Raw genomic sequence first — 17,679 nt, forward strand, 5'->3', positions numbered from 1 at the left:
ATCAATATTAGAACAGGCAGGCAAACGAAGAAAAAAAAAACATTCCAGAACTGGTACGGAGCCCCAGAATCTGCATGTTTTGCAAAGCCCCAGCACACCCCAGCAACCGAGCAGACAGAATAATAGAAGCTGTGAGATAGACAGCGAGCGCAAACATACATCAAGGGGATGACATGTGCACACAAGCAGGCAGACCCATAACTCCATTATATGAATGCCACAGCTCACTGAGTGTCAGTTCCGAAAAGCGTTTGGGCATCAGCCATGGCCAGCTGCCTTTTTCATCTCCTTTCAGAAATGTGGACCAAATGACCCTCCTTCCAGCATCGGGACCTGGTATTGACCTTGTGTCTTGGTCTGACAGGTCTTTTGTGCACTCCCCCCCCCCCCGTAAACAAAAGTAAATGTTGGCCTCCCTTTGCCCTCTGTTTACTTCTTCGACTCTGCCTTCCTCTTTTGTGCATTTTCGCATGCTCACAAGCAGGTGACTTTTCCTCCCAGGTGTATAGTTATGCATCTGCTCTAACATGTCTTCTGACAGCTGGTCTTTTCCATCTGAGTGGCAGCCCAGAGGAAGTGCTGGGGAGGTGTGGGGGGGGGACGTTGAACAGACACAGAACTTTTTATCATATTCCTGTTCAATCCCCAACATTGACTTTACTTCCTGTGATGCACTGCTGAAGCCTACATCTAACGAGACACTGTGTCCGAATAGAGGCCGTTCCATGCATCCCTTTGAAAAATGTGGCAACCTGGGTGGCTTGTTCCACATCAGACACGGGGAGGTGGGCTGCTTGCTGGACTGTTCAGATAGCTGAACATAAGGCTGTCAAAAGGCTGTCTCCATCTGCATCAGCGGTACATCACCCAATCTGCCACTGATGCATGGAAAGACCAGACAGACAGACACGAGTGAAAGGACACCACGAGTCTCCATGTATGTTCAACTGGAAAGAGAGCAAGGAACTAATCCCTGTCTGGCCGCTGACTGACTCTGTTTGAGAAGTCCACCCATCACCCTTTCCATTTGTGCAGACACTGCTTTCCAACCTAATTCACAGTCTACTGGTGTGAGCAGTAATGGTAAACAACCACAAACAATATCCACATACAGGCCCAACAGGGGCTAGATTTATTTTTCACCCTTGCTGATAAGGGATCAGGCTGTGCTGATAAGGGATCAGGCTGATAAGGCAACACATTCAGGTGTTGGTGGGTTCAGACAGTCCTTTTTCTATTAAAAAAAAGTTTAGGGGTACTCTCATTCTTATTCAATAAAATCACCATTTTATAGATCAAATCGGGAAAAATAAATACTGTGAGAGCTTTGTTGGTTAGTGTGGTTAGTGTATGGTTGGTGTAGAGAACGTGGTCAGTGTAGATAGAGAGAGAGAGACAGAGAGGAAAGATTTTATGTTTTGTTCCTTTTATTTTGTAAAGTCTGTAAATAGTAACTTATGGATACTAGTTGCTTCAATCAATAAATACTGTATATAGTTATCCAGTGAGTTGCTGAGTTCCTGCGTTGAGCTGTCTAGTCAATTTCACAACAGCCAGAAGCTTCCAGAAAAGTCTGCGTCTAACTCTGTGGTGTCCAGGAATACGTTATATTTCTGACACTAAATCTTAAGATAAATGGACAAAAGTACCAAGATTCACAAAATGTTTAGGAGTATGCGTACCCCTGTGTACCCCCCAGAAAAAAGCACCAGCTTCCGGTAAAACATGTCTCGAGACCAGTTTGTTGCCACTAAGTAGAGCTGTTGGGGGATTTAAATGATTCAAGGTGTGTTGCTGAAATGAGAGGGGGGGTCCATTCTCTTGTCATTCTGGGGAAAGCACTCTAAGAACACACCTGAGGGCTGAAAAGTCCAATGATTTTGTAGGAATAGGCCCCAGAAACGGGAAAATCCCAAGGGATTCCAATCTGTCACCATTTGCTGCCACAGCGTTTAATCTAGCAATAGGGAAAGTGGAAAGATTGACATGCTTGTCAACATACAAAAAGGCATTTCTCCTAGAAACCAATCTCCAGAGATTGTTCTCACATGGGTATTTCTGGTGATGAATTATGGGTAATGTCTCCCCAAGACTGTGGAAAGCAAGAAGGAGTTACTCTCGGGAGTAAATATGTAGGACTTGTGCAACCCTTAGCTCTGGTGGACACGTAACTGACAGACAAGGTAATTCATAGTATGCTCTATTGATTTTTTTTAATAGAAACACCTCCACTGATTTTGTAGAGTTACTTTTAATTTGTAAACATTTGCTCTCTGGCAAAAAAACAACAACAAAACAAAACCCTGTAAAAACCATGTACAAAATGGCAAATGAAAACACACACAAAAACAATCAATTTGCAACAAGTTTAAAATCAATAATAATAAAAAACTGATGTGAATCCTATAAAGTATAGAATCCTAAAGTATTTATATTAGTTTCCTGTTGATAATATTGACAAGATGTACAAAACTCAAATTTGCTGTAATTAGATAATTAACTTTTATTCCATTCCTGATACCCTCAGGAGAGAGAATTTCAGCAACTTTAATCATTCTGCTGCTCTTGCTCTTAGCTGGTAAAAATAAGAAATATCTATTCATTGATAACAAATATTGATTAACACATTGGAATAATTTCACTGATTATTCCTCCCTCCCCTCCCAAAATGCCAGAGAATACTGCATCTGTAAAGATAATGACTTGAGCAGGGGTAGGCAAGCTAAGGCCCTTGGGCCGGATGCAGCCCAATCGCCTTCTCAATCTGGTCTGGGAATCAGCATGTTTTTACATGAGTAGAATGTGTCCTTTTATTTAAAATGCATCTCTGGGTTATTTGTGGGGCATAGGAATTTGTTTTTCCCCACCCCCCAAAAAAAAGATAGTCCGGCCCACCACATGGTCTGAGGGATGGTGGACCGGCCCACAGCTGAAAAAAGGTTGCTGACCCCTGGACTTCAGCATACAGGAATAACAGTGAGGATTTAGGGGGAGGTTTGAATAATGCAGCTGTTGCCAGCCGTTCCCCCCCCCCCAAAGAACACTTGAAAACTGCTGTGGGTCTCAGCAGAACTACTTAACAAATAAAATTGTTTCACCTATAGATCAAGGCACGTAGATGACTCATATTTTATAAACCATAGTGTTGCCTTTCTAATGCAATGTTGCCTTCATGAAGTGAAGTGTTGGGCATTGAATATGTCAGCTTTAGCCTCAGGTCAGGTTCAGCAAAGTTACTTTTAAGCAGTAATTTTTTTAAAAAAGAAAAATTCTGTTACGAAAATGGTGGGCTCTAGACCAGAGACTTTTTTTTAGCTTGTTAGATAATCTGGCCCTGCTCAAAAATAAGTCCCCCGCTTGAGAATCCTATGCTTTGAGATCCTCAAACTGGCACCAGGCCCCTGCCCCCCAGATCCTCATCCACTGTTGTAGGTGTTCTTTCCTGTGACCTAGTCTTTGATGCAATGGATGCTGACATTTAAAGAGGAATGAAACTGGACATATCCTAAAAGTATCGCTAGAATGAAATAGCAGCTCTTCAGAGGTTCTTATCTTTCTCTAGGCCAGTGTACCAACATTTCTCTGATGAAACGAGGGAGACGTCCTAAGGAGAAGCAGGACTTTCTGGGATCAAATCAGAAATCAGGATGGCTTCTGTAAATCTGGGGCTGTCCCTGGAAAAGAGGGACACTTGGGGCGGGGGGCTGCCTTCATACCCCTCCTGGTATCTACTTGGGTGCCTCACCATTTGAGTATTAGAGCCAGGGCCGAATTTAGGTTTGATGAAGTCCTAAGCTACTGAAGGTAATGGGGCCCTTTATATGTCCAACTGTCCTTTGTCAACAACAAATTGTCGCTGTTTTTTGTGTTGAATATATGCTATATGGTAATTTATGGACCTAATAGGTATCTAAAGCCATTTGCACATAACAAAATATGTATTTTATCAAAGTAATTGTTGAACTGAAATACAATTAAGAAGAAGGATAATAATAGAGAAAAAAATGGGGGGGAGAGTGGGTCCCTAAGCTATAGCTTATTTAGCTTATATGTAAATCCGGCACTGATTAGAGCTCATCCACACTTTCTCCCGCCCCACAGCTTTCCCCTGGGGTAAATCACCCTATAAAGCCCAGTGGAGCAAATGGCAATTCAGATCTTCTCCAGACTGACATTTGCTGTCATTTAGCACTAAAGAGCGGGTTTTCCCTGTGGAAAGGGTGGGACAAGTGAAAAACCACTTGGACCTATGCTTTCTAGGCTCAGGAAGTGGGAACGAGCCGCTGGTCTTGCTGCATTTACGTGGGGAAATGGTAGAAATAGATACAGCTATGTACACCTAAACCCAACTTCCATGACCGCTGCAAACAACAAAACAATAACTGCTCCTGTAAGTCATGTCATAAAGCTTTGAATCACGGTCCAGCAGGGAACTGTTTCAAGAGAGTATACTGCACATCAGAGAGCATATTTATATGATTGGCCATTACAGCTTGTAAAGCATAAATCATCAAGGCCTTTGCTAATTATTAATCCTCCACCGTTTTGGTACTTGAAGAAACATGAGGCTAAAATACACACACGTACACACAAAAGACAATTAATTCAGTGCGCTGCTCATTGTAACAGGCTGTGATCTCCAGAAACACATACCTTCCGACGTTTCTCTGATGAAAATAGGGATGTCCTATTCAATCATCATCATAATTTTCCTATACATACCCCACTCATCTGACTGGGTTGCCCCAACCACTCTGGACGGCTTGGCTTTCAACATATATAAAAACATAATAAAACACTGTTGTTTAGTGGTTTAGTCATGTCCGACTCTTCGTGACCCCATGGAACAGAGCACACCAGGCACTTCCATCTTCCACTGCCTCCCGCAGTTTGGTCGGACTCATGTTGGTAGCTTCGAGAACACTGTCCAACCATCTCGTCCGCTGTCATCCCCTTCTCCTTGTGCTCTCAATCTTTCCCAACATCAGGGTCTTTTCCAGGGAGTCTTCTCTTCTCATGAGGTGGCCAAAATATTGGAGCCTCAGCTTCAGGATCTGTCCTTCCAGTGAGCACTCAGGGCTGATTTCCTTAAGAATGGATAGGTTTGATCTTCTTGCAGTCCATTAATGTCCATTAGACATGTCCATTAGACATTAAAAGACTTCCCTGTACAGGGCTACCTTCAGATGTCTTCTAAAGGTTGTAGAGTTACTTACCTCCTTGACTCGGAGGTCGCATAACTCCATACCCTCCAACGTTTCTCCAATGAAAATACGGACATCTTAAGGAAAAGCAGGACAGACTGGGACCAAATCAGAAACTGGGACAGCTTCTGTATGCAAATCTGGGAGTGTAAAAACGCAATCTGGCAGGCAGATTTTTTTTTTTAAAAAAAAAAATGTGTGCGTGTTAAGAGAAAGTTTAACAGGAGCCTCCTTTGCAAAATATTACCATTTGCAAAGGGTAACCATTCTGAGAGTTAATCCTATGTTTAAAGAAGGAGCATTTCGTATTTACTTATTGGGTTCCTTAGAACACAAAGACTAGCTTGTCTAGAGAAGCTCCCCCTTCTATCCTGCTTGTGTTTGTGATGTGGAACCCCTTTCAGTTATGTCTCTTTCTTTTTCTGCTTCTCCTTCTCTCTCTGTTTCCCCCTCTCCACGTTTTCCCCTCCCCCAGTTTAAAAAAAATATTCTTCCTAGTAAAACTTTTTCTGGGGCTGGCTGGCCTACTTTAGGCTAAAAATAGCCCTTGCCGTTTCTGTTTCTTCATGCGAACGACACAAGGCCACCCACACTCAAGAAGAAAAGCCTGCTCCCTCGCTGGGTTTCCTTGAAACGGCAAGCAGGCAGCCTCACCAAGACCTTTGGGACACAAGACATGAGATCCATCTTCCTTATCCTTCCAGTTTGCTTCTGCTGCATGAGATTTTTTTTTTATTCTTTTTAAATAGCCTTTAGAAAATAAAGGTGGTTAATAAATAGAGGAGCGAGGTGTATAAAGAAACTGAAAATAGCAACCACATGGGCTCAAACGTGGCAGGGGGGAAAGGAGAGGGGATTTCAAAAATGGTGTCATAAGAACATCAGAAGGGTCTTGCTGGGTCAAGACCAAAGGCCAAAAATCTGTAGCCAAGTAGATGCCTGTGGGAAGCCTGCAAGTATACCCTCCAAGTGTCCCAATTTTCCAGGGACAGTCCCGGAATTACAAAAGCCATCTCGGCTTCTGATTTGATCCCAGAATGTCCCTATTTCCCCTGGCAGTGGTACCTGCTGAGCTTGACCCAAGCGACGGTGGCTGCGACAGCTGTGAGGGAGCATCCCATTGCCTCTAAATGGCCGCCGCTGCCAACCTTCTCCCATGGGCAGCTTGTAGCAGCTGCCGGAGAGCAGGAGGAGAGGCTACCACAGACGAGCCCCTGCTGCACGTGACACACAGGCTCTGAGGGACAGGGCGACCCTGGGCAGGAAGAAAGGAGGAGCAGAGTGGAGCGCAAGGAATCTTTTTTTTTTTTAATTAAAAAAAATGCTTTGTGTGTCCCTGTGTAATCCTGCCCCATTCCAATATTTAATTATTTATTGGTATGTGTTTTTCTTTTTGTAAATCTGCCAAAGAATAAAATAAAATAGGGTTTCCTCAGGAAAATGGTGGCGCAGTGATACAAACCTTCAAAGTGTCCCTATTTTCCAGGGATGGTCCTGGATTTACAGAAGCCATCCTGCTTTTCTTTAGGACGTTGGGCTGGGGTATGGAGTTATCCGCCCCTTCAAGCCATCTCAAGGCAGCCCTGTATAGGGAAGTTTTTTTTTCATTATAGTTTCATTATGTTTTTATATATGCTGGAAGCTGCCCAGAGTGGCTGGGACAACCCAGTCAGATGGGCAGGGTATAAATTGTAAAATTATTATTATGAGATAGGATGTCTCTATTTTCATCGGAGAAAATAAGGTGTGGTGGCACTCGCCCTTCTTCTGATAGGAAGCGTTCTGCAGTGGCGAAGGAACGACAAAAGGAAAACAAGAAGAGTTTGGATTTGATATCCCGCTTTATCACTACCCAAAGGAGTCTCAAAGCGGCTAACATTCTCCTTTTCCCTTCCTCCCCGACAACAAACACTCTGTGAGGTGAGTGGGGCTGAGAGGCTTCAGAGAAGTGTGACTAGCCCAAGGTCACCCAGCAGCTGCATGTGGAGGAGCGGAGACGCGAACCCAGTTCACCAGATTATGAGTCTACCGCTCTTAACCACTACACCACACTGGCTCTCATTTCTAGAACTGAGGTACTCCAACCAAGGAGTAGAAAGGAATGAACAGTATTGCAGACAAAGAATGTCCTCTGCCCTCATAAGAGCCTTCCATTTGTTTGTTTCTCAGGTTTCCTGAATGGATGTGGCTGGAGAGCCTGGCATGCCTGACATCGACAATGAAGCCTTTTTTTTTTTTGCAAGCAATTCACTCGTTAACAAATAGTGAGCTTGTGTGTGGGTTGTAGGCAGATTTGAGTCTGACAAGAAGATAACGCACGCAAAGTGGTAATGCTGTAACCTGTAAATTATTTGTGAGAGAAATGGTAAATGTAGGGCCAGATCCTGACCCTTTTGGATCAGTGCAAGCTCCTAAATGACAAATCAAGCAAAAAAAAAAAAAGGTGTGTGTGGGGGGGGGGTGTTGAAAGAAGAAAGGAACTCTACACACATTCAAACAAGTGCATGTATAGAACAGAAACATTATAGCAGGCATGTCCAACCGGTAGATCATAATCTACCAGTAGATCTATGGACGTCTGCAGCAGATCACCGGTAGATCATTGGCTCCCCCCAAAGAAGCTGAACAACTGTGGCTCCCCTAAAAAAAAAACTCAACATTTTACCTCCTTCCTAAAAAAAAAGCTCAACAATTTTGACCTGAACCCCAAAAAGGGGGTAGATCACTGCCAGTTTTTAACTCTCTGAGTAGATCGCAGTCTAATGCAGGGGTGCCCAAACTTTTTTCAGAAGGCCAGATTTGATGAAGTGAACATGCGTGAGGGCCGGCCAAAGTTGTTGAGCTTTTTACCCCAGGACATATACTGCCATGAGGGCAGGATTAAATCAATTAGGACTTTGGACATGCCTGATTTAATGTGTTATCACACCACTTTGAAGAGTCATGGCTTCCTCCAAAGGATCCTGGGTACTGTAGTTTGTAAAGGGTGCTGAGAGCTGTTAGAAGACCCCTGTTCCCCTCACAGAACTACAGTTCCCAGAATTCCCTGGGAAGAGGGCTTGACTATTAAACCACTCTTGAGAATTGTAATTCCACAAGGGAATGAGTGTCTGCTAACATCTCTCAGCACATGAAACAAATTACAGTTCCCAGGATCCTTTGGGGGAAGTCGTGGCTAAAGCCATGACTGCTTTAAATGTATAGTGCAGTCAGACCATTGGTTCATCCGGCTCAGTGTCAGCAGTTCCCCCAGGTTTCAGACAGGTTCCCCCCCCCCCAATCCCTTACTGGAATTGCAGGGGATTAAACCTGGGACTCCTTTTGCATGCAAAGCATGATGTCAGGGACTGGCTGGATAACCTGTTTTCCTTGCCAGCTCTCTGACACATGGGTTCTACGGGTGAGCTAAAACCTTTCTCTGATATACTGCACCAAAAACCAGACTTGAATTAATATCAACAGCGATACCACTGTTATTCATGTAACGCATTTACATTCCAAATGCTTCACATACTTGGGAGCTTGCAGAGTTTGTGACCACCAAGCTGAACTCAACCCATCAGCATGTCTGGCAAGCCACCAGAGGCTTGATAAATTTCCTGGTTTTGCTGCCTGAACTCGAATAGAGTGTCTGAATGGGCTCCATATAAGGCCTGGCTTGGAGCACACAAAACAAGCCAGATGGTTCTAAGAGGGCGATGCAACTCACACTTTTTGCACACATCTGCTTAACCTTTGCCCTGTGGTACTCAGTGCTTGACAAAAGAAAATGGGGCACCCAGTCATCTCCCAAGCTGGTCTTCTGTTCCATATACAGTCGTACCTTGGCTCCCTAATGCCTTGGTACTCGGACGTTTTGGCTCCCAAATGCTGCAAACCCAGAAGTGACTGTTCCGGTTTGTGAACGTTCTTTTGGAACCCGAATGTCCGACGGGGCTTCCACGGCTTCCGATTGGCTGCAGGATGTTCCTGCAGCCAATCGGAAGCCCCGCTTTGGTTTCCAAATGTTTGGGAAGTGGAACAGACTTCCGGAAAGGATTCCGTCCGACTTCCAAGGTACGACTGTAACATATAATATGTTCCATTTATATCTACAAAGGCCATCTTCTGTTTCATTTGCTCTGGGACAGGGGTCACCAACCTTTTGGAGCCAAGGAGAACACCTGCAATTTTAAGGAAGTGACATGGGTACCAGCGACAAATTGGCTGCCCTGTGGTTGTGGCATAAAAAACCAGAACTAATCAAGGATTTGTCCCTTGCTGTTCTGGCCCAGCCACTGCTCAAGGAGACTTCCTGTAGAAATGGGGTACACATCTGAGATCCACCCAGAGTTGCATGTTCAGTATAGTGAGACCAATTTCATGGAATGTTAGGGTGCCAACAAGTTGGCATGCTGAAGTGCAGCAGTCAGTCAGATAAGCCAAGGTCGAACAGTCCGGGTCAGAAGCCAGCTGAAGTCAGGTATCAGTATGGGGTCAGGAGAAGCCGAAGTCAGAACAATCCAAGTCAGGAACCAGCCAAGTCAGTCAGGGAAAAGCCAGGAACCAGGAACAAGCCAAGGGTCAGGAACAAGCCAGGAGTCAGGAACAAGCCGAGGGTCAGGAACAAGCCAGGAGTCAGGAACAAGCAAAGGGTCAGGAACAAGCCAGGAGTCAGGAACAAAACGAGCAAGAGCAACCACGCACTCAGCATAGCAGTTGCAGGTGCTAGTGAAGGGAGCTGCCAGCCTTTCTTAAGTAGCTGGCCTGCAACCACGTCTCTTACGAGTTGCAGCTGCCTCTAATTGTTCCCTGCGTCTCTCAGCTCTACGCTCTACAGCTGAGAAGGGAGGAGGGGAAGGGCCCTGCCTGTTTCTCTCCTCACAAGGGCCTGATTTTGGCTCGACTTCCTCCTCCTCCTGTTCTGGTCTTTCCCCCTCTCCATCTGACTCTTCCTCTTCCGAGGAGTGCCGCCACCAGTCTTCTCCAGGTACGAACTCCTCCATTTCCCCAGGTTCTTCCGTGGGTGCAGCCTCACCGGGGGGGGGGGGCTTGCCACCACTCCTCCTCATCTGGCTCAACCCTGACATGGAACTCCCTTCTAGCTGAGGTCCAACAGCTCTGCTCCCTCTGCTCCACCCATTGAGCCACCAGCACCTGATGGATCCTTTATTTATTTATTTATTCCAGCAGCATTTAAACTGAATTCTGTTTTGATAGCTTCAACTGATTTTTGCATTGAGCTCCTTGTGCACGGCTTAAAGGCCATTATAATTTAGCGTTACATAAAATTGTCGACATAAAATAAACAAACGGCACTAATACATCAAATACCCCACTACCAAAGACAACAAATTCAGATGAAAATGAGAGTAGCGAGCAATGCACATAATAAGCAGGGATTGTAGCTGTGCAGTGTTCCTGTGTGGAATTATTAAAAGATTAGATGCAGCATACGTGAAATACGGAGCACACGTGCATTGTAATTGTTAGAGCTGGTTTACATATATCGTATATCACTTAGCTGCCTTGTTGTGGTGTCTTGCATGCTTGTGTGAACCATGAAATACCCTACACCACACAGAGAACATTCACAGCATCTCCCAGCATCTTGAATAGAATGCTTTGCATCCACCAAGTGAATCCTCTGCACTGATGTAATCAGGTGATGTGCTTGCATGCCTGAACCAGCTCTTAAAAAGAGGGGTGTTTTTTCCCCCTTTTTTACTAATTGAATAAGGCACATCCAGTTAACCCTACAGGCCCTGATATTGCCCTATGAATGAATAATTTTTCACAGGCACCAGGTTTTGAATGTAAAGCCCAGCAACGTTGGCGGCGCTCACACCCATAGGAACCAGAGTGCATAATTGGAGAGCTGGATGAGCAGATTTCCCCCATTCTGTTCCGCTATTGTTTGCGGTGCCCCGCCTCCTGCTCTGCCTGCCTGCCAATTTCACTTGGAGAAAGTGAAGATCGGTTTTGGAGTGGGCATATATGCCATTTGAGACAGCATCCCTTTCCCCAGTTCAGGGCACGGGAGCCTCGAACCGCTGTTTCAGCAGTGAAGCAACTCTGTCCAAGACCTTATATAGGAACTGGAGGCTCTCAGGTAGACCCTGATCCAGGAGAGTGCTTGCATGCATTTCCTCCGCCTCCTGAGTAGGGCAGCTTCATGGGCAGCTAGTTGGGTAATTCATAGACACCCCTGAAGATCATGCCTGGTTCACTATCTTCTGCTCCTGTGGCTCTGGAGGCAACAAATCTTTATTACTACTACTACTACTACTACTACTACGACAAGGCTGTATATTGTCTCCCTGCTTATTTAACTTATATGCAGAATTCATCATGCGAAAGGCTGGACTGGATGAATCCCAAACCGGAATTAAGATTGCCAGAAAAAATATCAACAACCTCAGATATGCTGATGATACTACCTTGATGGCAGAAAGTGAGGAGGAATTAAAGAACCTTTTAATGAGGGTGAAAGAGGAAAGCGCAAGATATGGTCTGAAGCTCAACATCAAAAAAATCATGGCCACTGGTCCCATCACCTCCTGGCAAATAGAAGGGGAAGAAATGGAGGCAGTGAGAGATTTCACTTTCTTGGGTTCCATGATCACTGCAGATGGTGACAGCAGTCACGAAATTAGAAGACGCCTGCTTCTTGGGAGAAAAGCAATGACAAACCTAGACAGCATCTTAAAAAGCAAAGACATCACCTTGCCGACAAAGGTCCGTATAGTTAAAGCTATGGTCTTCCCAGTAGTAATGTACGGAAGTGAGAGCTGGACCATCAAGAAGGCTGATCGCCAAAGAATTGATGCTTTTGAATTATGGTGCTGGAGGAGACTCTTGAGAGTCCCATGGACTGCAAGAAGATCAAACCTATCCATTCTCAAAGAAATCAGCCCTGAATGCTCACTAGAAGGACAGATCCTGAAGTTGAGGCTCCAGTACTTTGGCCACCTCATGAGAAGAGAAGACTCCCTGGAAAAGACCCTGATGTTGGGAAAGATGGAGGGCACAAGGAGAAGGGGACGACAGAGGATGAGATGGTTGGACAGTGTTCTCGAAGCTACTAACATGAGTTTGGCCAAACTGCGAGAGGCAGTGAAGGATAGGCGTGCTCTGGTCCATGGGGTCACGAAGAGTCGGACACGACTGAACGACTGAACAACAACACTACTACTACTACTACTACGAGTAGTAGTAGTATCACTACCCGAAGGAGTCTCAAAGTGGCTAACATTCTGCTTTCCCTTCCTCCCCCACAACAAACACTCTGTGAGGTGAGTGGGGCTGAGAGACTTCAGAGAAGTGTGACCAGCCCAAGGTCACCCAGCAGCTGCATGTGGAGGAGCGGAGACGCGAACCCGGTTCCCCAGATTACGAGTCTACCGCTCTTAACCACTACACCACACTGGCTTTTAGGACTTTTTTCTGTATTGGACTGGAGGATGTGTGATCTTTGTCATGTATTTTGCTGCTTCTATAGCTTATAAACCGCCTTGTGTCCAGAAAGGCGGTGTGCAAAATAAATGTGAAATGAAACGAAACAAACAGGGTGCAAGAGCAAGGCAGGAACCTAGGCATCTGATACAGAGACCTCTGGTACTGAGCGTGAGTATCTGAATCAGATGATTCCTCAGGGTCATCAAGGATGCAAGAGGTGTGTGTGTCTGTGTCTTGCTGTTCCTTCTTGGAGGAAATTAAAAAAACGCTTTTGCAACAACTTCAGGCAGGGAGGAACCTCAGAGTCCAGAGAGAAATCCAAATGGGGGGAAAACGTGTAAATATCCTTTGCAAGAATTCTACCCAAGCTTGTGCCACTGTTGGTGCTGGGGGAGGGGAGGGGTTAAAGAACCTTTTGTGGAAAAGGTTAAAGACCCCATTGTGAAAGCGACTGAAGGGGAAGAGGTGGAAACCTACGCTGTCGCTCTCCACGATGAGAGACTACAAACCTCCGTGCCAGCCACGATAATGTGGCGTTTCTGTGCAGCACAGGTTAGCGGTCCAAGAAACAAGTGCTCACACAAAGCTCCATAATTCACTCTCCCCACGTGCCTTTCCCTGGAGAAGCCCGAGCTGCGCAGTGCCCAACCTACTTTCCTCCAAAGCGCATTGATGCATTACGCGCCTCTGGTTTGGCCTTAAAATCGGATCCAGAGGGGAGCTATTGGAAGCAACCTTTCTCAATCGCCACTGAACGGTTGACCTTCATGTCCCCCCCTCTTTAAATATATATTTTAATATATATATGCCTTCTATAGGAAGACACGCAACAGCCGGAACCGGAATCTTACGCTGAGCCATGCCGTGCGCTTAGAAACACCTCTCTCCCTCCTGATCTCTCTTCTGAATAAAGCCAAGGCAAGAGGGGATTTCAGTTCCCCGGAAAGGGTCGCGCGCATCCTTACCAAATGGGGGTGGGAAGTCCTGGAAGCAGGTGAGAAAGGGAGAGCGCATCGCTTGTCACAAAAGGAAGCGGGGGAGGAAGAGGGTAAGAAAAGCGCTGGAGGTAACTCCCCAGTGCACAAGGTGATGCTAAGGAGCGAGCGAGAGCCAGGCGTGGAGGAACCCAGACGAGACCCCCCAGTCTTGGCGCACGACGCCACGCCCCCTTCCCCTATAGGGCCGCGCCTCCCCTTGCTTCCAGGACACAGGAGGTGGGAAGCGCAACGGAGCTGCGACGCACGCCCGAGCGGGCGCTTAGGGTCCCCTGGCTGCGCCTGCGCGATCCCCCTTCTCCTCCCCCTCAGCCGCACCGATCTCCTCCTCCCACCCTCCCCATCAAGCCCCCTTCCTTCCCTCGCTCGCTATTTCTCCTCCTGCGAAACAAATAGAAGATCCAAGACCTGGTGGACGGAATACTAGCGGCGTCCTCAATCCAAAGAACTCGGCTCTCTCCCCCCCCCACCTCTCTCTCTCGCGCACACACGCGCGTCAAGATAATATATATCCGCACACATCGAGATCATAATGCATTGGATGGAGAGGGTGTCTCCGGGCGGCAGCTTGCGTGGATCTTGTTACTCCTAGCTCGGATAGCGCCGGTGCCACGGAGAGGCGGACGGAGGGAGAACGAGGTGAGGCAGACGACGGGCGGTTGGATCTTGAAGAGGGGGGGGGGGGTTCTCCGAGAACCTTGGGGTATCGGATGCGGAATGAGAGAGAAGGAGGTGGTGGCTTATGGTGGCAGATCGCTAGGAAGGAGGCATGGAAATGTCAGCGCAGGAGCTGGCGCCGTGTGTGTGTGTACATGTGTATGTGTGTTTGGTGGGCATTTTTCCTTCTCCAGTCCCACTAGGAAAGTTTTATTTTTTCCGAGTTTAGGAACCCAGAAAGGAGAGCGACACAAAGAGCACTTGTTGGTGTCTGCACAGCAAGTATAGGATATATTAATTTTTTAAAAAATCAAATTGAAACCCCCCCCCCCGAGTAGTAGGAGGGCACCGCGTGGGATTGTGCAGGTGGGCGTGCGCGGCACTCGGGGCGCATGGAGGCGTTTGCCATGCTCGGGAGTGTGGCTGTGGGTCTGTCGGGATGCGGTTCACAATGCGTGCGCGCCCCGTGGGTTTGCAGCGAGGGCCGCACATGATCACATCCCGGCGAAGGTGACTTTCTCTCCCCCCCCCCCTCTGTCTCCCCGAATGCTTATGGGGCTCGCTCGTGTGATTTCTCTGTTGCGCAGAGTTGGCCTCCCCACATTGAGATGGCAGATGAAATACACCTGCTGTGAAAAGGTTGCTTCAAGATGGAATGAGATTTAAATGACAAACAGTCGAAAAGTGTGCTTAGAATGGATACATGGGGGGTCGAAGAAATCTGCCTATTAGTAAAGTTTTGGCTTTTGCTGCGGATCTGTTCCAGGAGTTGGGTATGTCTCTATGATGGCGTTCTGCTAAGTCCAGTTGTGGAAATCTGTCCTTGGAAGTGTGTTTGTGTGTCCCCCTTTCCTTGACATTAGGCTGGTTGGAAGGTTCTCTCTCACACAGAGCCTGCAAATAGAGATTCGGTTTATGTGTTAAGCTGCTGTGGAGAGACTCCGCCCTGTGGTATCAGCAGATGAAAAGTGGTCCATGCCGGGTCCTGCCTGTGAAAAGAAAGGTTTGCGGTCCTTGCTCTTTTGGAGGTTCCTCGTTAGCTGGGCATGACAGTCAGCCAAGGTGGAGTTCATGGAGTTCAATGGACACCGGGAAAGGCAGCACTGTGGATTTGTGTCATTTCTTGGTATATTTTCTGGGATCAATCCAGCTGATTTCCTAGGGATTTTAAAAAAACAACAACCCAAAAACAGTGCATCCATTTCCTTCTGATAATACCAGCAGGAAAACAGTGTGGTGAAAATTTTAACTCTATGTTCCCATGGAGAATTTCATTCTTTAAGAAAACAAGCTGTGGTGGTCCAAGTGCCAGGCATCATTCCTATGACAGCTGTCTCCAACCATGCTAGCTTCAGAGTTGTGGCCTCTGCCCTGGAATCTCTTGCTCCTCTAGTTACGGTTTCCTAGCTGTAAAATAACAGACTTGGAGACTGAACCTTGGTTCAGAGCCAGTGTGCTGCAATAGTTAGAGTAGAGGTCAGCAAGGCTGGTTCACTCCAGCGGAGATCCCTCCGTGGGCCAGATCGCATTTCCGACATCTGCGTCTACGCAGATGTGATTTCCGGCGCTGCGAAAACGAGTCCCCGTGCCATGCTGTGCCGGTTTAGTGCAGCGCGTGGGGACTTGCCGAGCGGGTGGCTTGGTTCTTGTGGGCCTGTTAAACGACCCCTTGTGGGCTGCTTGTGGCCCATGGGCCTTAGGTTGCTGACCCCTGGGTTAGAGTGTTAGACTAAGACCTGGGAAACCAGGGTTAGAATCCTCACTCAGTCATGAAGCTCAATGGGTGACCTTGCACCAGTCACTATTCTCAGCCTAACCTAGGTTGTTGTGTGAATAAATTGTGGAGTGGAGAACCATGAACACCGCCTTGAACTGCTTTCAGAAAAAGGTGGTACAGTGGACACTTGGGTTGCGAATGTGATCCATGCAGGAGGCACATTCGCAACCCGCAGCGCTCACAACCCGCAGCACCGCATCTGCGCATGTGCGGTCGCGATTTGGCACTTCTGCACATGTGCAAAGTGTGATTTAGTGTTTCTGCGCATGTGCGAGCGCCAAAACCCAGAAGTAACCCGTTCTGGTACTTCTGGGTTCGGCGTGGTGTGCAACCTGAAGCGGCCATAACCCGAAGTATGACTGTATATATGTAAACGTAATAAATAATAAACCAGGTCAACCCAATGAGGTGCCCTCCAGATGTTGTAGACCAGCTCCCATCAATCCCAGCCAGCATGGCCGGTGGTCACAGAAGATGGGAATTGTAGTTTCTAGCATCTGGAGGGTATTTTGCTTTGGAAGTTGGTATTTTGCTTTGGAATTCAAGACCTGTTCTCACATAATCTAATAGCAAACTTGGGCGTGTCACAGAATTTGACAGAAAGACGGTCCTGGCTGTCTCGGGCACATCTCATATAAGTGTTTGCAAACACAAGTTTGACCCCTCTTACTGTTCACACATTTGTAGTTAAAACACCTTAGAAAGTATGTCCAGTGGAGGGAAAGAAAGAAAAAAAGTGAGATGTGAATCAGCTCCTAGACTTGGCTACAACAGGATAATCCAAGCAATACTGGAGGAAACTACCAAATACCAAGGGTGAATGTTTTCCCAGCTGTGGAGTAAATACTGACTTAAATAGTTGTGTTGGTGTATTCTTTACACTCCTTTATTAGTATTTTATTAGTAGTTGTTGTTGTTATTACTATTCTTATATCCCACCTTTCCTCTGAGGGCCATGGTGTGCATGGTTCTGCTCTCCAGTTTATTCTCAAAACAACCCCATGAGGTAGCTTAGGCTGAGATACAGTGACTGGCCCAAAGATCACCCAGTGAGCTTTGTGTCTGAGTTTGAACCCTGGCCTGCCAGGTCCTAGCCCAACACTCTCATGCAAAAGCGTGTGGGATTGAACAATTCTTTCCTCAGCATTGTGGATCATTGGGAGGGTCAGATGAGAGTGAAATGGGAGTTCTTCAGTTGTGGTGGTGGCATTGTGGATGGTGTAGAAGTAAAACGGATAGTAGTAAAGTTTCTATAGGAGAAGAATGAGAAGGCAAAAAATGTGGATATGAAAAAAGCTATAAATCTCCTTACACTCTACCAGTCTTGTAGTGGGAGAGATTATTCCCATATATTATTCTGTGTCTTAACACACAGGTGGGGGACTTCAGGCTAGGGGGCTGGGTGTATACCTCCAGGCCTGTTGTCACGGGGACGTCCTAGTCTGTAATCACACATTCAAAGGTGGGAATAGCTTTTTATAAGCAAAAACATGATAGGGTGTCAGGCCAAATGAGCAGAGTAGCTCATTCCCATTGTTCTTCCTTGCTGAGACTGAAAGTCCCCACCTCCTCAGGGCTATTTCCAAGCAACCAGAGACTGCGCCTGTGT

The 17,679-nt window shown here is 46.6% G+C and overlaps 1 protein-coding gene across 1 annotated transcript in view; it reads left to right on the forward strand.

Annotated features, from left to right (window-relative positions):
- The first annotated feature begins 14,112 nt into the window (after nucleotides 1-14,112).
- PLPPR1 (phospholipid phosphatase related 1) overlaps nucleotides 14,113-17,679 on the forward strand; it is a 105,264-nt gene continuing 101,697 nt past the window's right edge. The window contains exon 1 of the mRNA XM_033173244.1: nucleotides 14,113-14,275. The gene's annotated coding sequence lies outside the window, so the exon portion shown is untranslated. The remainder of the gene's footprint in view (nucleotides 14,276-17,679) is intronic.

This window comes from Lacerta agilis, chromosome 16 (assembly GCF_009819535.1).
Source record: "Lacerta agilis isolate rLacAgi1 chromosome 16, rLacAgi1.pri, whole genome shotgun sequence".
In the NCBI taxonomy this organism is placed as follows: Eukaryota; Metazoa; Chordata; class Lepidosauria; order Squamata; family Lacertidae; genus Lacerta; species Lacerta agilis.